The sequence below is a fragment of the Pongo abelii genome, chromosome 3 (assembly GCF_028885655.2).
Source record: "Pongo abelii isolate AG06213 chromosome 3, NHGRI_mPonAbe1-v2.0_pri, whole genome shotgun sequence".
Taxonomy (NCBI): Eukaryota; Metazoa; Chordata; class Mammalia; order Primates; family Hominidae; genus Pongo; species Pongo abelii.
In genome coordinates this window covers 178,302,408-178,329,714 of record NC_071988.2, presented here as the reverse complement: position 1 = coordinate 178,329,714, position 27,307 = coordinate 178,302,408, and the positions used below count along the sequence as shown (strand labels likewise).

At 35.0% G+C, this 27,307-nt stretch overlaps 1 long non-coding RNA gene across 1 annotated transcript in view; it reads right to left on the bottom strand.

Annotated features, from left to right (window-relative positions):
- LOC112133134 (uncharacterized) overlaps positions 1–25,572 on the bottom strand; it is a 116,866-nt gene extending 91,294 nt beyond the window's left edge. The window contains exons 1-2 of the long non-coding RNA XR_002914807.3: positions 25,487–25,572; positions 17,739–17,865 (exon numbers count right to left, since the gene is read on the bottom strand). This is a non-coding gene — a long non-coding RNA (uncharacterized LOC112133134). The remainder of the gene's footprint in view (positions 1–17,738; positions 17,866–25,486) is intronic.
- Positions 25,573–27,307: the final 1,735 nt, after the last annotated feature.

Genomic DNA, 27,307 nt, shown 5'->3' with positions numbered 1-27,307 from the left:
TTCAACTTCAGAAGAAAAAAATCAGCCAATTTGAAGGTATATTGATAGAGTTTATGCAATCTGAAAAACAAAGAGAAAAAAAATAATGCAGAAAAATGAACAGAGCCTCAGAGTAACATGGAAAGCAATTAAGTGCATCAACATACACGGAATGAAATTAACAGAAGAAAGGAGAGAAAAAGGAAGTTGAAAATAGAACATGTATGGTATCTAATGTAGGATCATGTGTGTTTTATTGCCATGAGTCTTTCATCATTTTAAATCTAATACCTTTCCATAAATCTTCTTTGTCTCTTACTGGATGGGCATTTTTTAAGAATACAACTTGCTTCATTTTGTAAATACAATGTGCCTCATTGCGTTTGTGTGATGTTGTCCCATGGTGAGATTCAATGTATGCATTCCCTGATAGAATAGTACATATGGACTGTCCCTTTCAGAACATCACAGTGGCACACAGTGTCTACCTGAGTCTCACTGGTAATGTTTATCTTGATCACCAAATCTAGGGATTTTTCCAATTTCTCCATCTTAAAGTTATATTTTTCTCATGCAAAAATTAAGCAATCTGTGAAAGGGCAATTTAAGATGATGCAAATATCCTAATCTTCATTGAAACTAGGTTTAGCATTAATTAAATATTCTCGCCTGAACCAATCTTTGCTATAATGGAGCATAGTTTTATTTTCTATTTTAAATGTTTTCATTACATTTTCAAAAATGAAAGTCAGTTAAATTTAAATTATCTTGAATTAAATTTTTAATAGTATACGTTATACTTGGAACTTGTATTTTTCCACTTAGTTTTGATAGATAATATTTAACATTTTAGAATAAAAATAACCTTTTGAAAAGAAATGAAAGTAATTACATTTTTTGTTTATAAATTTTGTGTAATTTGCATCTTTAATTATGCTTTCATTATATTTTGTTGCTGAATACCCAGATCAATTCTAATAAAACACGGATTATGTAAAAATCTTGACTAATATCAATAATTTTGTGTACATGTGGGAAATAAAAATAACATGAAATAAACATATAACTTGTGAATATTGTTATTTTATTTCTAATCATACCGTTGTTGGCTTATCAATAGTATATACAGCTATGTATACTAATACTTAACCGCAGTCTTCTTTTTTTAAAAATAATCGGAATGTATATTATTTTTAAAAAAATGTTAGATTCATGGGGTAGATATGCATGTTTGCTACATGAGTACATTGCATGATGCTGAGGTTTGAGCTTCTAATGATCCCATCACTCAAGTAGTGAACATAATATCCAATAGCTAGTTGTTCACCCCTTCACTCCCTCCCTCTCAAGTCTTTAATAAACCTTAGTTCACACTTTTGGGTATTTTTTTAATGAAGGTATATTTGTCAAACTATGAGTATAAAATATATTTTATTTAGCAGATAATGACCTTTACTTATAACATTTAAATATTTAGACATGACATATGTGGGCTTTCATATGCACATTTATTTTGGGCCCTGCAAAATTTAGGGGTAGGCCTGGTGGTGAGGATGCCATCTCTCCAGAAAAACCCAGGTTGAGAGATAACCAGAATATTCTGGGTAGTGCAGATCACATTCACTGGGATTTTATTCAAAGCAAGAGAGAGGGTGTTTTTTCCTAAAGTAAATTATTTAAGTTATCACTCATTCAAAGTTAATACGTAGAGAGAAGATATTAAGAATTATAAGATATAAAGAAAAGATATAAAGATCAGAGCAGATCAGCATGATCATTTGCTAGAATCAAACATCTCCCTGTTGGTGTTCAATGCATTTCATAAGAACTAACAAGGCAACTTACCTCTCAGCACAAATGGATAAATATGTCTCAGTTGAGTCTTAGTGCTTACATGTTGTCACTCATTTTAGCCCTGAAGTTTTGAGAATGCAAAAATATAACTTCCTGAATAACCCAGCACTTTCCTATTTTAAGAATGAAAAGCAAGAGTATAGTAAACATTTCTGCATAACAGAAGTCAGCAAAACATGTTAACTGTGTGTTATACTGCTGGAAAACCCAAAAGTCCTGCAAAATACATGCCTTTTAAATATGTTTCACCTCCCTGGCAATCCGGAGAGGACACCTAGAGAATTCTTGTGCCCAGGTACACAATAGGAGGCCAGAGATTTGTCTCTTTAATCACTTTGCGGTAGTAGCTTTCATCCTGTTCTTCCTTGATAACAGTAATCATAGCCAAAATATTTTACTTGGAGTTTCCTCAGCATCAAGTGTGTCATTTTCTGGCTCCAATGGAATCTTTAAAAATAATCACCCCATTTTTTCCCTTTAGGCTACAATCATTTTATTTTCTCTTGTACCTTTATAGAAGAGAGAGAAAAAAAAAAGCAAATCACTCTTCCCAGAGGCAGAGGAAAAATAATTCCTTCAAGCCATTTTCTACATTCCTTCTTTCTCCAAGCTCACTTCCCTGGTAGTATAGGTTATTTTCTGTGTGGATAGCCCAGTCTGGTGTCTGACCTAAGGAGTAAAATTAGGTTCATGTTATTTCAACTGTGGAAAGTCCTAAATGTACTAAGATTTAATAAGGATGAGAAAACAAAAAATACATATTATGCATTTCTTCATGCAAAAAGGCAGCAAAAGTGCACTATTTGTTATTGCTACCACTTTAGCTCCATTTGTTCTACCTCCACTTTCACATATCACTGCTGGGAAGCTTCTAAGAATCCCACTAAAGTATTAAAACAAATACCAAAAAACAAGAAAAAACAAATAAACAAATGAACCCTGCTTTGCTCTTGCCTACTACCTCCTGCTACTCTCTCTATACCTCTTGTGAAGAAGGTCTTTCCTATGTTTTTCCTATGTCACCATGTAATGCTAAAAAATTAATAGGCAGAAATAGGAGCAAAGTTGTTAGTTTATTGTTTTTAGTTTTATACCTAAATCGCAGTATTTTTTTCCTGAGCTTCACTAAGGCCTTAAAGGTAAATCAAATTTAACGCATCCATGCAATAGATTTATTACTCTTGGTTACTCTAATCTTCCTCGGTTAAAAATAACTCGGACAGCTCATTAATTAAAAGAATGATTTCCTTTTCATTGATTTTAAGAATCTCAGTAATACTCATTCTTTTAAGTTTGTGTTACTCTGACTTCAAGGGCCTACTACTTCATAAAACAAGGGGGCTTGATGTCCAGGTACATACACCAAAACAGGCAGAATTATTTTCTAAGATGTAGTCATGTGTTTTCCCATCATTTAACATTGTAGTACTTAGCATATCTTTTGACCTACTGAAGAGAATTCTCCTACTTCCTTTTCTCCTGATACTGAAAGATTTTCATTAAGAACACATATTATTGGTATTAGTATTAGTCTAATTAGTAAAATGAACTACATTCAGAATAGAGAAATGGTCCTCAAATAATATCTCTGTGGTAATTTTTTTTGATATGCTAAAGGTGTTCTTTACAGATATTTCTGTGAGAAAGAATTCTTTCATCCTAGCTTTTCATTTACATTTGCACAATGTTTGCTTCTATATAATATGAGTCATGACCATGCTGACCTTTACTTGGCTAGTCCTGGTAAACAAAGAGTATAGCTTTATTCAAATAAACCATCACTGATATGGATTGGCCCTGAGGCCTCACCCAAATCTCATGTCCAGTTGAAATTCCTGTGTGTTGGGGAAGGGGATTGGATCATGGGGGCACATTTCCCTCTTGCTGCTCTCATGATAGTGAGTGAGTTTTCATGAGATCTGATGGTTTAAAGATTTTGGCACTTCTCTCTCTCTCTCTCTCTCTCTCTCTCTTTCTCTCTCTCTCTCTCTCCTGCTCCACCATTGTAAAGAGGTGCATGCTTCCCCTTTGCCTTCTGCCATGATTGTAAGCTTCCTGAGGCCTCTCAGTCATGCTTCCTGTTAAGCCTGCAGAACTGTGAGTCAATTAAACCTCTTTTCTTCATAAATTACCCAGTTTCCAGTAGCTCTTTATAGCAGTGTAAAAATGAACTGGTACAGAAAATTGGTACCAGGAGAGTGAGGCACTGCTGTGAAGATTTCTGAAAATGTGGAAATGACTTTGGATCTGGTTAACCAGCAGAGGGCAGGATAGTCTGGAGGGCTCAGCAAAAGGAAGATGTGGGAAAGTTTGGACCTTCCTAGAGACTTGTTGAATGGTTGTGACCAAAATGTGGATAGTGATATGGACAGTGAAGTCCAGGATGAGGGTATCTCAGGTGGAGATGAGAAACGTGATGGGAACTGAAGTAAATGTCACCCTTGCTGTGCTTTAGCAAAGAGACAGACAGTATTGTGCCCCTGTGGAACTTTGAACTTGAGAGAGATGATTTAGGGTATCTGGCAGAAGAAATTTCTAAGGAGCAAAGTGTTCAAGATGTGGTACAGTCATATGCATTCAAGAAAAGATGATAAGAAATTGAAACATGTTTGAAAGGGAAGCAGAGCATAAAAGCTTGAAAAATGTGCAGCCTAACCACGTGGTAGAAAAGAAAAACCCATTTCCTGGAAGAAATTCAAGCAGGCTTCAGAAATGTGCATTAGTAAAGAGAAGCTTGACGTTAATAGCCCAGACAATGGAGAAAATGTTTCCAGAGTATTTCAGAAACCTTCATGGCAGTCCCTTCCATCACAGACCCAGAGGCCTAGGAGGGAAAAATGGTTAAGTCTGCCAGACCCAGGATCCAGTTACTCAGTGCAGCCTTGGGACATGGTGCCCTGCATCCCAGCTACTCCAGCTCTGGCCATGGTTCAAAGGGGCCAAGGTACAGCTCAGGCCACTGTTTCAGAGGGTGCAAGCACCAAACCTTGGTGGCTTGCCCATGGTGTTGGGCCTGTGGGTGCACAGAAGACAAGAGTTGAGGTTTGGGAACCTTTGCCTAGATTTCAGAAGATCTATAGAAATGTCTGGATGTCCAGGAAGATGTCCACTGTAGGGGTGGAGCTCTCATGGAGAATCTCTACTGTGGCAGTGCAGAGGGGAAATGTGGGATTGGAACCCCCACACAGAGTCCCCACTGTGGCACTGCCAGTGCAGAGGGGAAATGTGGGATTGGAATCACCACACAGAGTCCCCACTGTGGCACTGCCTAGTGAAGCCATGAGAAGAGGGCCACCATTCTGCAGAACCCAGAATGCCAAATCCACCAGCAACTTCCACTTTGTGCCTGGAAAAGCTGCAGGCACTCAACACCAGCCCATGAAAGTGGTGGCTGTATTGTGCAGAGACACACGAGTGGATCTGCCCAAGGCCTTGGGAACCCACCTCTTGTGTCAGTGTGGACTGCCTGTGAGACATGGAGTCAAAGACTATTTTGGAGTTTCAAGATTTAATGACTGCTGTGCTTGGTTTTGAACTTCCATGGAAGTTGTAGCCCCTTTGTTTTGGCCAATTTCCCCCATTTGAAACAAGAGAATTTATCCAATGCCTGTATTCCCATTGTATCTAGGAAGTAACTAATTGAAAAAAATTACAGGCTTATAGGTAGAAAGTACTAGCCTTGTCTCAGATGAGACTTTGGACTTGGACTTTTGAGTTAATGCTTGAATGAATTAAGACTAGTGGACTGTTGGGATGGCATGATTAGTTTTTAAATGTGAGAAGGACATCACATCTGGGAGGGGCCACAGGCAGAATGATATAGTTTGACTCAGTATCCCCACCCAAATCTCATGTTGAATTGTAATTCCCAATATTGGGAGAAGGACCTGGTATGAAGTGATTGGATTATTGAGGCAGATTTTACCCCCTCACTATTCCTATGTTAATGAGTGAGTTCTCATGAGACCTGGCAGTACACAAGTGTTTGGCACATCCCCTCTTCACTCTCTCTTTCCTTCTCCACTATTATGAAGATGTGCATGCTTCCCCTTCACCTTTCACCATGATTGTAAGTTTCCTGAGGCCTCCCAGTCATACTTTCTATTAAGCCTGCAGAACTGTGAGTCAACTAAAACTCTTTTCTTCATAAATTACCTAGTCTCAGGTAGTTCTTTAAAGCAGTGTGAGAATGGACTAATACAATCACAAAACCAGGCAGTGGGCCAGATTTGACCTGCAGGCCAAACTTTGCTTATCCCTGTGAGATACAGAACTCTTTACTGAATATTAGAGGGCATACAAATAAATATATAATATGTTTTTAAACATATACAGGCTGCTGACCAAACATAAAGATAACTTATCATCTAAGACATTTTAAAATGAGATCTAAATGACATGAAGAATGTCATTGGTTAGAATGATTAACTGGACTAATTCAGGTGGTAGAAAATTTTGAACTGGGAAATAGTGAAAATATAATATTTTATTATTGTTTAGCAGCCATCACTATGCATATTTAATACGCAAAACATTTATGTTAGTAATTTTTTTAAAGTCTTAAAATGTACAATTTTTATTATTGATGTATATGAGTTTTTAATCAACATTCATTTTAAAACAAATTTATATACTGTTTAAATGGACTATTCTCAATTTTGGACCATTCTTGGTAATCATGTTTCTGTCTGACAACTATGCTTATTTATTTATTTATTATTTATTCATTTATTTTCCTTGGCACTAAAATGTATGAAAATTTCAAAGTGGAATATTTTATACTTTATAATCTTGCAGCATCCCATTGTAACATTTACCAAAATCAAAGCAATTTTTTGTCCCACCCCCTGCTAAATTATTTGTGCTTTTACTGTAAGAAAATAGGCATTTTTTCAACAGAGTTTAGTGGTAGCACCTAAGTCACATATCCGAGGCCAAATAATTCAAGGAATTAAGGCAATTTTCAGAATAACCCATGAACTTTTGCCTCAATTACCTGTATTATCCAATATGATCACTTGAATTATCTGCAGTGGTACCTTTATCTCTTTGTTTCGACCAAGTGGTCTGACCTGAATATACTGGGTAAAAGTTAATAAGCAAAAACTATTTAAAAAATTACTAAAAGATAAATATCCAAATCATAGTATATTTTTAGTTGACCTTTGTCAGTTCTGTTGGGGACTACTGCAGTGTAAGATCATATAAATATATACAAGAGAATGACTGTGAGTGAAGACAAAGTTGGGCTTGAGTCTTATCCAATCTCAAAATATATATCTTTAAAAATCTTTTCATATTTGAAAAAGGAAGCATGAACAAGTATATTACTAGTTCTTAACAAAATGAGTTTGCTCAAGTGTGTACTTTAATAAGAAACAGATTCGAGTTTCCATTTTCAACAAAATAAAATTGTATTTATTTTGGAAAGATTATAAGTTTTATATCTCCAAAGGCAAAAAAATACACTTAAGTATGAAAGAGGAGTAAAAGTATATTGGAACATTGATATAAAATAAGTAATTTATCTCATTTTACACATTTATCTTTTCTTCATTTGTGGCTGTACCACAAGAAGTTTGAGGGAATCTACCTAACACATTCTGTAGTTGTGAACTTTTATGCCTTCAAAAGAAGAAAAGTAATTCATTAGAGAAACATAACACTCTGAAATAAATATGTGGAATAAACTTTTACATATCTGAAACACAACTTTTCTCTAAAGTTTTTTACCTTCTTTTTTTAGAATTTACATACTTTAATTATAGTGAATGTGAAGAAATCATTCATTTGCCAAATTACAGCTCCATATTTTTAATGAAAAAGAGCCTTAAGCAAAAGCTATCACTTGCAACTCAAAACTGAAGAAATATTTTAATCATACATGAACCAAAAGAGAGCATCATTATCACTTTCTGGCTATGGTTATTTTTAATGCTATAAAAAGCTTATTATTCAGTGTACAATATATTTTCTTCAACACATCTACTCTAAACATCAAAACTTTATTCTATTTGCCAGAAGAAATATAAATGACATTCTACAAAGAGGGAGTTTAACCAAATATTATTTTCTTGTATACAGTTTTCCTAAGGCTCAAGTTACCCCAAATTAGTGTAGACACAGCTATGGATAAATAACCTGAGATTGTTCTCATACAGTGTGACTACTGATTCAGCTAGGAGTCTGTCACCCTTGTGTATTGAATGAGATTGTTGCCTTTGAAAGTTGGTAAGAACACTTCTTCACCTTTATGTATTATAGACGCTACCTTCATAGCTAATTGCATTTTTGTCAATAAACCACATTTAATTTGATTCATAGTTCTTCTCTTATTATCAAAATTATTCATAGATGTCAATGATAGTTGAAACCAGAGCCTGGGCGACAAAGTGAAACTCTGCCTCAAAAAAAAAATTTTTCACCAAAATTCCTGACTGTACCTGTTACTCTAGTTATAACAATTTGTTTTCAGCATCTTCAAAATGCATTTATTTTAATCATCTTTCTCTATGATATATAACATACACTCAAATAAGTATCTGCTTTAATGAATCATTGTAGAGTTCATGCTCATATTACCATTAAGCATTTCGACAAATACAACAGGGCCAGAAACTCAGGAGTCAATCATGAGTCCTGCTCCAAACACAAACCTATATATCTCTTTTCCAGGAATATTTATTATTACAATTTTACGATAATCGATTTGTTCCTTTTCCTTGTAGTTTTGCTATCTGTCTAGGCATCTCTGAACAACGTACCTCGCTTTGGTCTTTTTTAGAATTTTATATAAAACAGCATCAAAGGGTATAAAACATCTGTGTCTTGCTGTTTTTATTCAAAATTCATCTATATTTTTGTGTATAGCTGCAGTTTGTTATTTTCAGTACTGTGTAGAACTTTATTTTAGACTATATTGTTATTGCTTTACCAACAAGTATTGAGAAAAGTTTGAATTACTTAATGTGGAGCTATTTTTAATTGTCCTGTGCCCAGGTACTTCATTTTCTAGGGTAAATTCCTAATAATGGAACTGTTAGGTCATGAAATATAAATATTCTACTTATTTAGAATGTGTAATTTATTTGCTTTTCTTTTTGTGGCTACAATAAAAGTAATAACATCCATCATAAGTTAAAAGTTTATTGATAGCTCAATCTTTCTCCCGATAATTACGTGGGCTAAAATACTGCTATTTATGTTATTGTTATTGGATATTTTAATCTATCTTGAGCTTTTAACACTAAAATGCACTAATTTTGTTTGTACAGTCATGTTTTGTTTAGATTTACCTGTATGTTCACTACTTTTTTCTTTCTTCTCAGACCTTCTATCCAGAAGCATTAGCTTTCTGCCAGAGTTCTACTGATTACATGATTTTTCCATGAATGCGAAGTCATGTAATTCTTATTATTGAAGATATTTTTGCTTGATTTCATGTTCTAGGACTCCAGTCCTCTGTCCTCTTTTGCTGCACATTGAAGATGACATTCCACTATCTGTTAGCTTGCAAGTGCTGCTGTTAAAGAGTCAGTTGTCAATTTACCTTGCATAACTTTGTGAATAATCTCTTCATTCTTTGGTTAATTTTAATAATGCCTTTCCTGTTTCGATGTTTTAAAATTTAACTAAGGTGTGTCTAGATGCAATAATTTTAAAAATTATTCTAAAAAGAATTTGTTAGGCCTCCTGAATTGGTATTTTTATTAGTACAGGAAAATTTAGCCATTATCTCTTGAAATATTAACTTTGCCTCATTGTCGCCCTGCTTTCTTCTTTAAATTCTGATTAAATGTACTGTAGACTTCTCTATATCTACCACGTGAAATTTCCACATCTAAACAAATCTAGTGATATATCACTGTGCTCCCCTTTAAAAAGTTTTATCTAAACCTGCTTCTAGTTTACTATTTGCCTGTTCTACTGTGTCTGATCTGATGACAATCCTTTCCGTTAAGTTTTTGCTTTTGGTTTTTGTATATTTAATGTCTAAATGTTCATTTTGGCTTTAAAAAATATATTAGGCTATGTTTAATAATTTTGGGTCTCTGAGATATTTTCAAGCTTATATATAATTCCTTAAACATTGTAAATGTGGTTGCTTTATAATCTGTCTCTGATAATTGCAGATATCTGAAGTTTGTCTGAGTCCATTTCTGCCTTCTGTTATTTTTGCTCATTTGGGCTTTTTTGGCCTGATTTCTTTTTATATTTGGCTAATTCCGTTGGGTACTTCTTACTGTTGTTAAAAATGTTTTTAACAGATTTTTGGAGGCCTAGAATAAAGGTATCTTTTGTTAGGAAGAATTTGTGTTTGCTTCTGCCAGTCCTATAGGCACTACCAAGTCAAAACCATCAAAAACCAAGATTGTGACTTAAGATTTCATGTACAATGCAGGTCATGTAAACCCAGGCTGTAAACTTATGCAAAACTCATGACTGATTCTCAGTTATCGGTGTTTTTCCTTTGCTTATTTTTCTTGCTCTTTCATTGACAAGGCAACCTTCTAAGTGGTGTCCTAGGAAGTACAGTATTTTGGATCACAGTCTACAGTGGGGAAAATTTTTATGAGACATATCACTTGAGGTGAGCTTTGGGTCTTTACTTTATCCTTCTTGTCTTCAGAAGCTTAAATTCCAAAGCCCAAGTTTGCCTAATTAGTAAATGCCACTATGGGAAAAGTTTCTTAGCTGCTCTGAGAGATTACTTGCCTCTCTGAATTGAAACTTTCCTTTAAATAGATTCCTCTTATTTGTTAGCCTACATATAGCTCATTTAAAGACAGTGTTTAAAAAATATTTTATCAAACATTTGTAGTTGTTTTCAACAGATGATGTTATGGATTGAATCATGTCCCCTCAAATATTATATTTAAAGTCCTGACCCTCAGTACCACAAAATGTGATCTTATTTGGAATTCCTTCTCTTTTTGGTATTAAGGAAGATAAAAATATTAGACAACCTAATAGAAAAACAAACAAAAGGCTTGAACAGATGATTCTCAAAAGAGAAAATCTAAATGGTCAAGAAATAGATAAAAACGCATTCAACTTCATTAGTTATCAAAGAATAGAAGATTAAATCCAAAATTTAATGCTGCCACATACTATTAGAATGGCTAAAATGAAATGCTTTGCAAATATCGAATGTTAATGAGAATGTGTAACAAATGAGACTCTTATGCTCTGATAGACACGTAACTCAGTACAGTCACTTTGAAAAACTGTTTCACACTGTCTACTGAAGCTGCACACATGCAAAGCTTTGATCTAGAAATTCTAATCTAGGTATATACCCTAAAGAAGTGTATATACATGTTTTCCAAAAGACATGTGCTAGAATGTCAAATTAACAGCTAATGGGTATGGGTTTTTTTTAAAGGGGAAACAGAAATATTCTAAAATTAGATTTGGATGATGGTTGCAGAATCCCACATTATACACTTTAAGTGAGTAAATTGTATGGCATGTGAATTTTATCCCAATAAATTTGAAAGAGAGAGGAAGGAAGGAAGGAAGGAAGGAAGGACGGAGGTAATGGTCAAGAAACAGAAAGTGGAGTTCCAAACTTAGCATAGCTATCAATGAACCAGTATGCTTTGAAAATTTCTCTTAATCATCTTAGCTGCGATGGACCTAAGTTTTTTCATGTGGCAAATGAAGGTTTTATACTGTTATATCATTAGTCATTTTTGGTGAATAATCCTTTCTCTAATTAAAAGAAAAGCACTCTTCACTTAATTGTCATGATAAATCTTAATATATTTTTGATTTCTGATATTTTTGTATCATTAATGTCCTCTTAACTAATTTATTAAATTTCTTATGGTTTTCTGAAATTAGATAACACCTGCCAAGGAGACCAAAGCAAAATGGCTCAGAGCTCACTATATTAAGGGTTTCTTAGCTGATGTCTGTTTCATGAAATTCTTAGATTCTGGTATCATAGGTTCTGTCATGAAAGGTATTTGCATAAAATATTGAAGCTACCATACTCAAACCAATTTTTCTAAGAGTTATAATTCTTTCAACAATAAAAATATATAAGTTCGATATTTATATCAAGATATAAATTTATATCAACAATAAAAATACATCAGTTCAATATTTATATCAAGATACACCTGGCATAAATATATTTTGGCAACATTTATACAGTTAAGACTGAAAAAGAAAGTACCAGTTATGAATGAACAAGGAAATATCCTGGTGTCTCTAGGCTTCTACTGGGACAGATGCTTCTATTGCCTCTGGTTGGTGTGCGAAATAAAGCACATCATTCAAAAACTGTACTATAATAATTCCCTTTCTTTGGATTGATTGAAGCAAAACCAGCTATACTTTTCTACTGTGTTATACTTTCCCTCAGATAATTAAATGTGGCTGTCTTGCAGTAAACCAACACATCTGACAAACTTCTAAGGTCTCCAAGGACAGGTAACATTATATAAAATAAAATGCATACAAGGAATTTAATTATATACTTAAATAATTATATGCATTTATTGCTTGTCATTTGATATATTGTTTGTCATTTCACATAAATATCTAGAGAATTGCAATATTTACATAGAATAGGCTAGATGTAGGCAATTGGTTTATTATAGCTGCCCAATTTGGCCCCCAGATGGAATTTTGCATTTAATACACACTCCATTGTGTTTTGAGATTCCCCATTATTCTATCTGGACAGAGCTAATGAGATTATGCAAAAAGAAACATTAACTTTTCAAGTTACAATATTTATTTTCATTATATCATTTATTACTTTTAAAATTAGTATCAAGAGAGGACTGACTTTGGGGCAATATATAAAATTATTTGAAAGTATATTTGATTAGAACTTCATTTAGTCTAAAGCTTTGCCATATTAGTTATTTCTATTATTTTACAGACATAGGTTTATAATATACAATGCAAAAATAGAATTGTGCACTGTAAAGAAAATTCAACTAGGATTCGGATGACTTAATTTATTTTAGGCAACTAATTTAAATTTCTGTTTTTTTCTTACTTGAAAATGAAGTAAACTATACAAATCTCAAACTGCAAATAGCATAGATATACAGTTTGATGAATTTTCACAAACTGAACATAATCACGTACTCAACACACAGAATTTAAGAATGGGCCGTAACCAGATCTTAGAAGGTCTGCTTATATCTCCCTAGCGCTCCTTAAAGGGGGCTGCTAGTAATCTGGTTTCCAGCATAACCAATACCTTCAACCTGTGTTGTGTTCCCATTAAATTGGAGTAAAAGAGTATACTCTTTTTTATGTCTGGGTTTTATTGCTGTAATTTAGGTTTAAGACATTATTTCTAGATCCCTGAGGAATCGCCACACTGACTTCCACAAGGGTTGAACTAGTTTACAGTCCCACCAACAATGTAAAAGTGTTCCTATTTCTCCACATCCTCTCCAGCACCTGTTGTTTCCTGACTTTTTAATGATTGCCATTCTAACTGGTGTGAGATGGTATCTTATTGTGGTTTTGATTTGCATTTCTCTGATGGCCAGTGATGGTGAGCATTTTTTCATGTGTTTTTTGGCTGCATAAATGTCTTCTTTTGAGAAGTGTCTGTTCATGTCCTTCGCCCACTTTTTGATGGGGTTGTTTGTTTTTTTCTTGTAAATTTGTTGGAGTTCATTGTAGATTCTGGATATTAGCCCTTTGTCAGATGAGTAGGTTGCAAAAATTTTCTCCCATTTTGTAGGTTGCCTGTTCACTCTGATGGTAGTTTCTTTTGCTGTGCAGAAGCTCTTGAGTTTAATTAGATCCCATTTGTCAATTTTGGCTTTTGTTGCCATTGCTTTTGGTGTTTTAGACATGAAGTCCTTGCCCATGCCTATGTCCTGAATGGTAATGCCTAGGTTTTCTTCTAGGGTTTTTATGGTTTTAGGTCTAACATTTAAGTCTTTAATCCATCTTGAATTGATTTTTGTATAAGGTGTAAGGAAGGGATCCAGTTTCAGCTTTCTACATATGGCTAGCCAGTTTTCCCAGCACCATTTATTAAATAGGGAATCCTTTCCCCATTTCTTGTTTTTGTCAGGTTTGTCAAAGATCAGATACTACAAATTCCATTCGACCCAGCCATCCCATTACTGGGTATATACCCAAAGGACTATAAATCATGCTGCTATAAAGACACATGCACACGTATGTTTATTGCGGCATTATTCACAATAGCAAAGACTTGGAACCAACCCAAATGTCCAACAATGATAGACTGGATTAAGAAAATGTGGCACATATACACCATGGAATACTATGCAGCCATAAAAAATGATGAGTTCACGTCCTTTGTAGGGACATGGATGAAATTAGAAATCATCATTCTCAGTAAACTATCGCAAGAACAAAAAACCAAACACCGCATATTCTCACTCATAGGTGGGAATTGAACAATGAGAACACATGGACACAGGAAGGGGAACATCACACTCTGGGGACTGTTGTGGGGTGGGGGGAGGGGGGAGGGATAGCATTGGGAGATATACCTAATGCAAGATGACGAGTTGGTGGGTGCAGCGCACCAGCATGGCACATGTATACATATGTAACTTACCTGCACATTGGGCACATGTACCATAAAACCTAAAGTATAATAATAATAATAATAATAATAAAAGAAAAAAAAAAAAAAAAAAAACGGGGCTTGCAACTTAGCTCACACCCGACCAATCAGGTAGTAAAGAGAGCTCACTAAAATGCTAATTAGGCTAAAACAGGAGGTAAAGAAATAGCCAATCATCTATTGCCTCAGAGCACAGGGGGAGGACAATGATCGGGATATAAACCCAGGCATTTGAGCCAGTGACGGCAACCCCCTTTGGGTCCCCTCCCGTTTTATGGGAGCTCTGTTTTCATTCTATTAAATCTTGCAACTGCAAAAAAAAAAAAAAAAAAAAAAAAAGAGACATTATTTCACATTATTGTTTTGCTATTAGGTTGTGTAATATTTAAATCTTTCTTAATATTAAAATAAAAGAAAAATTATATTTGATGTTCTTTATAGTTCCTTCAGTTTCTACCAGTCTCTCATCTATGATTTATCTTTGCTCCCCAAAGAAGTAGGCAGGTACATCTCTACTAGGTAAATACCAGTAGTGGCAATTAAATATCTCTAAATAATGATAGCATGTCCCCTTTAGGAAATAGTTCAAACTCCAGATACTGAACACTTTCAATTCCATTCAAGTTTAATTCAGTCAAATACTTTCGATTGGTCAGTTATTTGGGGCATTTTATATGTTGCACAACATCACTTGTTGACACACCAGCATTCAAGAAAAATTGTTTTATTTTATTTCAACTAGGCTAGATTTAGCTTGAATTTTACTTGGTTAGACTGTAGACAGTCTCAATCATCCCAGTCTACTTTCTTTGGTGCAAAAGTAACATTGTTCTTAAACAGAAGGAAAATTTTAGGAGGCTTTTAGAACTTAGTACTTACTGCTACTAAGCTCAGTAGTTACATTCCCATGATTGAATATACAAGCTCAGCTAAAAACATGCCACACACCCTAGCCACAACTTCCACCACAAATTCCACTTCACATATGTCACAGATTCTGCCATTTCCTAGTGAGGCCACTAATATCCATCATCTATATTTTCTCTTGCTCCGTCATCTCAAAGCATGTATCTCTTTCCTTCACTCTTTCCCTGCTACTCAACTTCTAATTTCAAGGTCCTCCCCACCGAGACCAAAAGATGCATCGTCTTTAGACAACTAATGTTTTGAAGATGGGCTACAAAATCACAGAAACAAGTAATAAAGGACTAGCTACTTTCTTGAGTTAGAATAGGAAACATAGAGAATTAAACACAGATAGCTCTCAATCTTTTAAGCAAATTAACATCTCAATAAATGCAACTACTATATATCTAAGACTCTTGTACTGAATTCACAACAGAGCTGAGGGAAATTATTTTTTATTGATTTACTTAAGGTAATTTTTACTGATTCACTTCTGTCCCTGGAGCAGAGTTTGAGAAAATCTCTGCATTCACTCAGAACCATTGTTCTACCACTCTGCTTGAGCAATTCACCTAATCACTTCATGTTTTTAAAACATTTTTTGAAAATGGTTAATGATTACAGTTCCTTTCTTATAGTTTTGTTGTTGTATATAATAAATGTAAACAATGCATGGACCAAAATTATCTAACATATCTCTCTTTCTACCTATCTTTAAATAAATAAAATGACATTTAAACATCTACTGATGAGAGGAAGTTTTCTCTGGGTCTCTTGCTTCCTTATATATCTTGACAAGTGTGCAAAAGCACAAGACTGATTTGTCTTTTGCCCAAGCCACTTAGTATTGTTTATGCAGCTGGCAATTTTGAGATCTGAAGAAATGCATTGCAGGAATGCATTACATAATTCTGAGCTAAACCAAATTTTTCTCTATAAAAAGAATAGGTTTGTTTACTACTTAGTATGAAGTGGTGGATTCCCTAAGTTCTTCTCTTATGGCACATCCCACAGCACATGGAAGCTCTACCTGGCCTCCTGTGTCTCCGTGTGAGACGTGAGATGCAGAGACCCAGCTGAACAGTACCAATACTCTTGCCACTGCTTTTATTGAGAGTAATAGAATCCTTTATCTCTAACCAGGAGTCTCATGTCTTCTGTGAGCATCTGTGGAACTGTGACAGGCAAATTTATGAACTTGTGTAGATATTTTGGCTGGCAATCTGGTTCCGTTCCACACTGTCAAACTTATTAAGTAGGGTAAAGTCCTTGTCTGTGGCTTATAACAGACTACCTGAAACCAGGTAATTCATAAACAAACAAAATATATTTCTTATAATTCCATAAGCTGAGAAGTCCAAGGTCTAGGGTCCAAGTCTGGTGAGAGACTTCTTGCTGGTGTACACTCTTTGAAGAGTCCTAAGGTGGCACATGTTATCACAGGGAAAGGGAGCCTAGCATTCTAATATGCTAGATCAGGTTTCTCTTCCCCTTCTGGTAAAACTACTAGACCCACTCCCATGACAGCATGTTAACCTATTAACCCATTAAACCATTAATCAACAAATGAATAAATCCATCCGTGAATGGAGAGCCATCATGATTCAATCATCTTTTAAAGGCCCCACTTCTAAATACTGCCACATTGAAGATAGAGTTTCAATATGAGTTTTGGAAGGGACATTCCAACTTTAGGCTATACTATAGTTCTCCTGAGAAGAGAACTTAAGAGATGCTGAAATTTGAAGAAAGGAAGTGACCATAACTAAGAAATAATATATATTCACTCGATTTTAAAAAGATATATTTAACCCATTTTACTGGCAAAAAAGCTGATTCATTTTGTATTATCGTGCTCCTTTTCAATTTTATAGGAAAAAAGAAATGCATTTATTTACAGCTGACAGCAAAATAAATACTTATTTAAATTAGTAGAAGCTTTTCTTGCATGCATTGCTTTATAAGAAGCCACGAGTTTATTTTTGCTTTGAAATTTCTCTAAGCTATGGGAGGATGATACATTATGTCGGAATTTGCATGAGTGATTCTCTTAAACTTTCTAGTATCTTCTTGCCTATTGTTATGCACTTGCTTTAATCAGTTCAATTTAACAAGACAAGATACACAGTCTTTCCAACTAAGAAATTAGATTGAAGACAACCCATCTGATCTTCAGTGAAAAATTCAAGAAAGAAAAATAAGCTTATCTTTTCTTAAATTGTTTGCCATAAAGTGTAAATAATGGTAAATAAAACCAAACTTCACCTCCAGCAAATAAATCAATCCTTCTGAATCTTGTGTGTTTTCTTTTTATTTTACATTATAAATGGTGTTGGGTAGTATATCAGCTTATTAGGGCTACTATACAGTGTATCACAGGCTAGGTGAGTTAAACAACAGAAATGTATTTCCTCACAGTTCTGGATGCTGGAAGTCTGAGGTCAGGGTGTCCACAAGGTTGGTTTCTTCTGAGGCCTGTCTCCATGGCTTCCAGGTAGCTGGCTTTTTCCTGTGCCTTCACATGGTCTTCCCTCTGTACCTGTCTGTGTCATAATATCTTCTTAGAAAGGCATCAGTTGTATTGGTTTAACTTCCAAATGAATGACTTGATTTTAACTTAATTATTTCTTGAAAGACCCTGTCTCCAAATACAGGCACATTCTGAAGTGCTAGTGGTTAATGCTTCATTATATGAATTTTTGGAGGAAATAGTTCAGATCAGAACAGGCAGATTATCATAAAGTGTATAAAACACCTGGTCAAAAAAAGTGCAAATGGAATAATCATCATCATTGTCATTATTATCCAATACTTGTGGAAAGCATTAATGTAAAAATAATTACTTAGGATGAATCTTTTTATCTTGGTTAAAGACAGAATAAGAGGCTATGGTCTGAATGTTTGTGTCCCCACATCCCCAGATTCATATACTGAAACCTAACCTCCAAGGTGATGGTTAAGAAAAGGCATTTGGGAGGTTGATTAGGTCATGAGGGCTCTGCCTTCATGGATGGGACTAGAGTCTTTTTAAAACATGCTTGAGGGAGCATGTTTGCCACTTCCACCATGTGGGAACACAGCAAGAAGGTACGTCTTTGAAGAAGAGAGAGAGTCTTTACCAGACACCGAATCTGTGGTTGCCTTGATCTTGGATGACCCCAGTTCCCAGAACTGTGAGCAATAAATCTCTGTTGTTTATAAACTGCCTAGTCTAAGATATTTCGTTATAGCAGCCTAATCAGACTAAGACAGCATACACTATTCATATCAGATAAAAAAATGATAGAAATGTATTAATAAAATGTGTTATTGTACCTATTGACTAGTCATTTGTATTCAAGCAGTATGTTTGGATTGCAAGAGTCATCAAATATAATGACGATCAAATATAATCATCAAATATAAATGTTTGTTGCGCTTATGTCCCACGTGTTCACATGTGCATAATGCTTTGCAAGTGCAAACACATCTTGAAGCATTTACCATTAAAAAGAACTTCAAATAAAAACAATTGTACTTACAACTGTTTTGTATAGCACTTTGAGTGTTATATAATTATAATCCATACTTATCCCTATGAACATCTTTTATCTCTATTTCTAAATAGTATGCTTTCTTATGTCTCTACTTGTGATACATATTAGTAATAAAACTGATTTGGATCCTAAACTAGCATTAATTCTACTCTTCGTGATGTAAGACTCAATATATATCTTATTTCTTCCACAAAGTCGTATAGCACATATGTTTTCTATAAAATAAAAGTAAATAAATATATATATTTACTATATTCTATATCATATTTCATGTTTATCATAAAATGCATGTATTTTACTGATTATTATAGATTTATAAATTAATAAACATTATATCATATATACCTTCAAAATTTATACGTGCATTCATTCACTGTTTTAATGACTGTTTTGCAATCTGCTATTTTAGCATCGTATAAAATCTTATTTTGATTATTTTTTATTTCATGTGTTTGTTCATAAGCTTATGTTAGTTACAGGATCTATAAGGAAAGGGAAGATTTCTAATGCATGTTTATTTTCCTGGAATAGTGATACTCCTATCCTCATACAAGTCTCATTGTGAACTGAATGTTTGTGTTCCCCTAAAACGCAAACTACAACACCCAATGTGATAGTATTTGGAGTTTGGGCCTTTGATTATGGTTGGATGGGGTTATGAAGGTGGGGCCATCATAATGAAATTAGTACTCATGTAAGAAGAGACACCAGAAAGCTTGTGTGCACTATCTCTCTCTCTCTCTTTCCACACATAAACACAAACCATGTACACACAAACCACCAGCATATATGTAAAGAGGAAGACATGGAAGCATACAGTGAGTTGTGTGCCAAAATAAGAGGCCTTAGAATAAAACCTGCCTTACCAGCAGCTTTATTTTCTACTTTCTAGCCTCCAGAATTGTGAGAAATAAATTTCTATTGCTTAAGTTACCCCATCTGTAGTATTTTGCTATGGCAGCCTATGCTGAATAAAACATGTCTATTTTGATTATTTTTTGTTTTGTGTGTTTGTTTTGGTTTAGAGTCTCCATAACAGGAAGAATCATTTCTAACACTTCTTTATCATCCTGGAATAGTGGTGTTCTTATCTTTACATAACTGAATCAAATCTTGGAGTGCTCACTACCAGAAGTCAAATTAGCAGCAACAGAATTGTTTGAGATTTCATTTAGTGAAGAACAATTTGCATGATCAGTATGCCCTATGGGCAATTTTATCCAAGAGATAAATAGTTTTGAGCAAGGGATCAATTAGTATAATGGTTTTTAGATATTGAGCCTCATAGATGAGATTTGTCATATCCAATTGCACATTTATTCAAGTTGTCTCATCATTCATTTGGTAAACAAGCCATTACCAAACAAATGACTTGTTTGGTGATTTTTAAGAGAAATGTCATGGTTAGGGTGAAAGACTTCATTTCACTGATCTTGTCACTGGCTCTGTGGAATGGCTTGAATACTAAATACCATGTGCACCTGAGGGATTCGGCCTCCAGGCAAATGACCCCATTGAAAAGCAAAGGCTTCTTTCTGTAGACTACATCCATACTGGGCTAAGCATATTTGTGACCCCCTCTGGAGTGGCTTTTTAAATAGCCTGCTTTTGAATATATTCTACTAGCCACTTGGCTATTATCCAAATGTTGCTTTCCTTTTTTGCTTGGGGGTCTGCTTTACATTTTTATCTTTAATTTTCTTCTATTTCTTTTATTGATACATAATATTTCACATATGTGTGGGGTATCTGTATTTTTACATGCATAGAATATATAAAGATCAAGTCAGGGTATTTAGTGTATCCATCAACTTGAGTATTTATCATTTCTATGTGTTAGTAACATTTCAAATCCTCTCATCTAGCTGCTTTGAAATATACAATTTATTATTGCTAACTATAGTCACTCTAGTCTGCTATTGAACACTATTATTTATTTCCTCTATCTACCTATAGGTTTGTACCTATACATCAACATTTTTAATTTCTCCCTCCCACCCACACACCTTTCAAACCTATGGCTATTTATCATGCTATCATCGTTTGTTTTCAATGATCATGATTTGAATTTTCCCTGAGTTTTAGTTAGTTTGTCTTGATTTCCCTTGTAGCATATTTAGACACACTTAAATCTATTAAATACTTGTAATCTCTGTTTCCCCATTCAGCTTCATGTTTTTGTATAGAGAAGATTCTCTTAAAAAAAATAGCTTCCAGACTCTCTTGGGCTTGTGGTATAGAACATGGTGTCATTGTTTCTTGCCTAAAATAAACAAATAAACAACAATAAAACTTAGGTATGAAACCTGGATTTCATGAACGTTACTTTCTTCTCTGTAACTAACCAATCCAGTGTCACAATGGGACCAGGCAGAGAGGGTAATACTGAAGCCTGTGGCAAGCCATATGACTCTAAATTTGATCTCAACATACTTTCCCCTTGTGAGGCTGAATGCTGTGCAGACTTCAGGAAAGTAAATCCAGTGCTGTATACCTAGACTAGGAATCAATAATTTAATATAACACATGCTGAACCCTGCCCGCTTGCACAGAAGTAGCAAATATTGTGCGTGCACTTGTATAATAAAAAGTCAAGCTGAAACAGTGCACACTTGGGCACCCAGCTGCTAAACACCTGCAATTCTGTTACTTTGCTTAGGCCGGAAATTACATTTGAATGTACGAAGTCCAGAAACTTTGTAGTTCAAGGTAAAATTGGAGTATTTTTGCACCCAGATCAAGCACAAAGCCATTTTGCTTGGATCATGAACCAGGCCAATGAATTGACTGAGAGACATTGTTTGTTGAAAGTCTGGTGTGTGTAGATCTACTTCTGAACAGTAAGTTTTTTGAGGATTTTTAAAATGTCTATTTTGTTTACCACAGCATCCTCAATACCTACCTGGCACATATAAACACTACTGAACAAATATAATTAAAAGCACATTTTGAGTACTGTAGCAGTTTCTAATGCTCATTGATATCTGTTTGTTCACTACTTCTGGCAACAGAGAAAGATTTAACTAACCATGTCCTTTCTCAATTAGACAAGACTATGTTACTAGATATAGGCTGTGAAATGTGAGCAAAAGCAATGAGCATCATTTATGGACCTAAACATTGAAAATGTGGGTACTGTACTCTCAATATTCTCTTTTTCCCGGCTGTAGTCATCCTAGAACTGTGTGTTGGGAAAGCGCTGTCATAAAATGAGGAATTTTGTGTCTCTGAATCACTCCAGATAGGAGACTTCCTCTTCCTAGTTGGTCTATCCACATGTGATTTGATGCAAGCTTTTGTTTGTTTAGTCACTGAGATTTGGACTTTATTTTGTTAGCATCCTATCATGCTGATATAGAACACTGATTTTGTGCTTGCTAATTTTATCTCTAACAGAAAATGATAAATCTAAATTATAAGACTTTTAATTCCTCATTTTTTTGTTTATTATTGGTATATATGCATCAGCTTTATGAAATCCAGGAGAAAGCCAGCTCTTATTTAATTTGTGAACTGATTCAATTCATTCCCTATAAAGTCTTAACTGTATACTCAAATTTTTCTTTGCTTGTAAAATTACTATTGATTATGTGGTGAACAAATCTTTCTAAAAGGCTGTGAGACTTAATCTTGTGAAAACAGAATTTCATTTCAAGAAGAAATTAATGATAAATATAACAAAGACCATAGATGAGAATAAATAACATGTAAATAATAAGTAATAATTACTTGGTCCAGGAAAATAACTTAGCCCAATTAAATATACCTCACTGAAAGTGTTTTTTTACTTCTGTAATGGGAAGCACTTCTGGATTTTCAACTAGGAAATAATTCACACTTTACTAAGCCTTCGCAATGCTGTCCTTTTTGCACAGCATGCATTTTCATTGCCTTCTGAAGTATAGTAGTAAAGTCATGCTGTCCCTAATGCATGTAATAATAGAAAAATGCTGATTTAAAATAAAAGGATAATTTTGGTGAGCGAGAGTTCAATTATATAAAATTGTTTTTACATTTGACCTAGAGTGTTGGCTCTAAAAATAAAATAAAACATCTCCACTCCTCCTGTGAAAATAAGAGAGGTGAAATGGCTAGTAAAACTAGGCAAGAACACAGTACATATGATGGATGTGGTTTGTTTTGTTTTATTTTTAGTGGCCAGGACCTTGGACGCATGAAACAGAAAGGAAACGCGAAATAAACATCTATAAATATGTTTCATAGAATTTAGACATGAAATAAAGGGATCTAACTATTTCCCTACCAAATAGTCAAAAGCAATTTACAAGTGATGGGAAGCTTTCAGCAGTTAAAACCTTACAGGAAATTTATTAAATCAATTTCACAAAACAAATGAAGTATAGTCAGCATTTTACATAGACTATTTTAATTCTTACAGTAATCTTGTGACTTAGATACTATTTCTGCTTTGCAGTTGAGAAAATTGGCTAAGTTTCCTAAGCTTACTCAGATAATAAAGATGGAACTTGAATTTAAAACTTTGCATATCTGATTGCAAGGCTCATAATATTCCCACTCTAACTCATTGCTTTCCTTAGCAGATATCTATGTTAATGCTTTAAGAGAGGAAAATGGTAGCCCAATTAAGTTATAGATAAAAGGAGAGATCAGCTATTATGGCTCTTACTCCAAGACTTTTTCTGCTAAACCAAGGCTCTGTTTGTGATGTTAGACTGAGTATGAGGTTTAAGAAAGAAAATGAGATCTTTAGTAAGAGATATCTAGGTGCAGTGTGGCCTGCTATAAAGAATATACATGCCGGGCATGGTGGCTGACGCCTGTAATCCCAGCACTTTGGGAGGCCAAGGAGGGAGGATCACCTGAAGTCAGGAGTTTGAGGCCAGCCTGGCCAACATGGTGAAACTCCATCTCTACTAAAAACACAAAAATTAGCTGGGCATGGTGGTGCACGCCTGTAATCCCAGCTACTTGGGGGGCTGAGGCAAGAGAATCGCTTGAACTCAGGAGGCAGAGATTGCAGTGAGGCAACATCGCACCATTGCACTTCAGGTTGGGTGACAGAGTGAGATTCTATCTCCTCCCACCCCCAAAAAAAGTATATAGGTGTTACAGATCCGTGAACCTCAGTTTAGTGTTCATTTCTATAAAATGGAAAATAACACCTGTCCTGCAGGATTTATATGTGATAATGTATAAATACTCTTGAAAATTTCTGCCCCAGGTTAAGTGATTAATATGTGGTAGTTATTTTCTTTCTTTTTTTTAATTTACACATGATATAAATTTATTTTGCACAGTTTTGAAGCCTGGGACATCCAAAATCAAGACACAAGCAGGTTTAGTGTCTGGTGAGAGTTGCTTGTTCTGCTTCCAAGATGGTGCCGTGGTACTGTATTCTCAGGAGGGCACAGATGCTGTGTTCTCACATGGCGGAAGAAAAGGAAGGGTAAGAGAAACTAAGCTAGTTCCCTCCAGTCCTTTTATAAGATGCTAATCCATTTATGAGGGCAAAGCCCTCAGGACTTAATCACTTCCCCAAAGGCTCATCTCTTAATACCACCACAATGGGGTTTAAGTTTCAGCACATGAATTTTGAGAGACTTTAGCAGACCCCAGCAACCATCTTAACCATTTTTAACTATACAATTCAGTAGTATTAAATACATTCAAAATGTTGTGCAACCATTAGTAGTTATTATTTTCATATCTTTTTGCACACTGCTACCTGGACTGAATGAATGCAACCAAGACTGCATTTCCATGCACATAGGAAGTGGCAGTAACCAGGATAAAGTTAATAGGGGTCACATGAGTTGGATGACAGCAAGGTAGAAGACAGTAGAAGGGGCTTCATATTGCTACAAAAAAACAGGTCAGGCTGTAATATTCAAAAACATAACAATGTCAGGTAAGACATTAAAGGCTGAAAATTTTACTAAACTTGGCTATGGTCACTGCATGGTTATGATACCTACCTCCCAACATAGAAAAGAATACAGAGGAGACCACCGCCATCCAGGATGAGATGACATAATTCTGATTCTTGCTTATTTTTAATTAGCTGTCCATGGAAATGGCTTAGGAGCCACGTGATGGATACAATTATCTCATTTGGTACACACATGCTACTTTTCACAGGTCACTTACTTTTTATATTTTATTGTAGTAGTGTGTGTTGCTATGGCAAGTACGCCCACAGCATCATCCCAAATGTTCTGGTTGCAATTTTATAATGTATGAATTCCCTTCATAAGCCTCCTAAGTTTTCATGGGGTGGTCTGAGAAAAATCAAAATCCTGTTCTAGCTACTAAGCTAATGTCTCAGCTCCAAATCCACCTTTCTAGACTAGTGCAGCTGGGGCTGAAATTCTGAAAACCACATACTCTTTGCCCAATGCTCCTTTAGGCTCTACCAAAAGAGAACGCTAGAGATAGACTAAAGAGCTGGAAAAAGGACTTGTTCTTTCTTGCATGTTTATTTGATTTCCTTTTCCTCTTAGCATTGCCCCAGTCACACTCTTTCTTCCTTTGGCAGTGGCAGTTTGTTTTAGAGTCAGAAGGTTGTCTAGACTGAATTTTTCCCATCATTTGCAGGACCAATTCATCCAACATCCCTTAGAGACACCAGCATCAGCTGTCTGCTTACCCATCCTGCAGTGGAGGTTTGAATCCCGGCTTCCAGTCTCTTTCTCTGACTCAGAGACATCATGGCCAGCTGAACACCACGCCCTACTCTGAGGTCTGAGTTTCACTCCAGGAGGCCACTCCTCCAAAATTTCCAAATTTAGTGATCTCAACTTCTCATTGTTTTTTCAACTGCATGGGGTGTTTCCTGTAACTGTTTCCTGCCATTTCTGCCTCCATGATGCCTTATGTACAGAAAAGATTTAACATAGCAGGCCTGAGTCCCCTATCCTCAGAAAGTCCTGTTGCAAGTTTGGGCCCTAGCTGGTGTCTGGAAACTAAGATTTTGGGAAGATTCTCACCTTTCCCTGATAAGATAGCTGGCTGTGCCTAAAGTGTTTGTGCAAACACTGTGGTTTATACCAAGCACCTGCTCTCCTCTGGAGTCTGGAATTTTGGCAAATGATAGGCAGAGAGTGCCTACATGATCAGTCCCCAGTAAGACATTGGGCACTGTGTCTCTAAAGAGAATCTCTGGTAGAAAACACTTCATGTGAATTGTCGTAATTCATTGCTGGGAAAATTTAACACATTCTTTGTGACTCCACTGGGAGAAGACTCTTGGAAGCTTAAGACTGGTTTCCTTCTGATTTCAGTCATGCACCTTCTCCTTTTGCTGATTTTGCTTCATATCCTTTTTCTGCAGTAAACTATAGCCTGAGTATGACTATATGCCATATACTGTGATGCATTTCAGTGAACCTAGATGTAGTCTTGGGGATCCCTGACATACCTTAGTACTTCCTTTTTTTTTCAGTTATTCCATACTTAAGTTATAATTCTATACATTAGATTTTCTCTGTTAAAAATAACTGGTATAGAGTAAGCCCTAAAACTCTTCTCTATGTATCACAGTTTTTCATAATAAGACAGGTACCCATGTCAGAAGAATTACCTGAACATAAATATTATATACCTATATCTATCTAACTACATAAGTACCTATCTCTCTCTCTCTCTCTATATATATATAGATATATAGAGATATATATATATAGATATATAGATATATAGATATATCTCATAAGCTGTAGAGGAAGGAGTTGAGAATATGTCTTAACCCACATCTCAGGTGAAGATAACATTTATTAAAAAGTTTGCGGAACATTTCTCAATGATGAGATGATGAGAAGTTTATTCTTTTTGAGCACCTGAGAAGACATTTATAGTAAATTAAATGCCCTTGCCTTGAAGGAGTGAATTTATTTATTTTGCACAAGCAGGTCACTCCTCAGCAGTCATAATATCTTTAGAGACTTAATACCTATAATTTTTGACAAACTACTTTATAGCTATATCATTAGTTATTCATAGAAACTGTAAACAACATCTACTTTGAATTTATTCCAAAGTCTTTGATAAGGTCAACAAAAGTTAAATAGTGTAAGTGCACACAGTACAGTAAGGGATTTTACTCCCTGCTTTAACATAGCATTTCATTTTTGGTAGCACAAGCATTTTTGAAAATTTTCCAGAAGACCCATAAGAAAATGACATGTACAGTGAGGTTATAGATATGAAAATGCATCTAAATACTTTCTGTGAGGTTGATACTTTTTATCAATAAATTGGGGGAACAAGAATAAAGACCATAAAATTAAAAACATATTACATGCAAATGTGACATACAGTTTTAATTATGAAAGCAAAGCATAATCTCCTTTTCTTTTTTGAATATATAAACATGTCTGTTGTTTCCACCTTTTTTTCTTCGTATATTATTATTTTGGGCTGGCAGCATGATGGGATAATTTTACTGACTGAAAAAGAAAAAAGCGGTGGT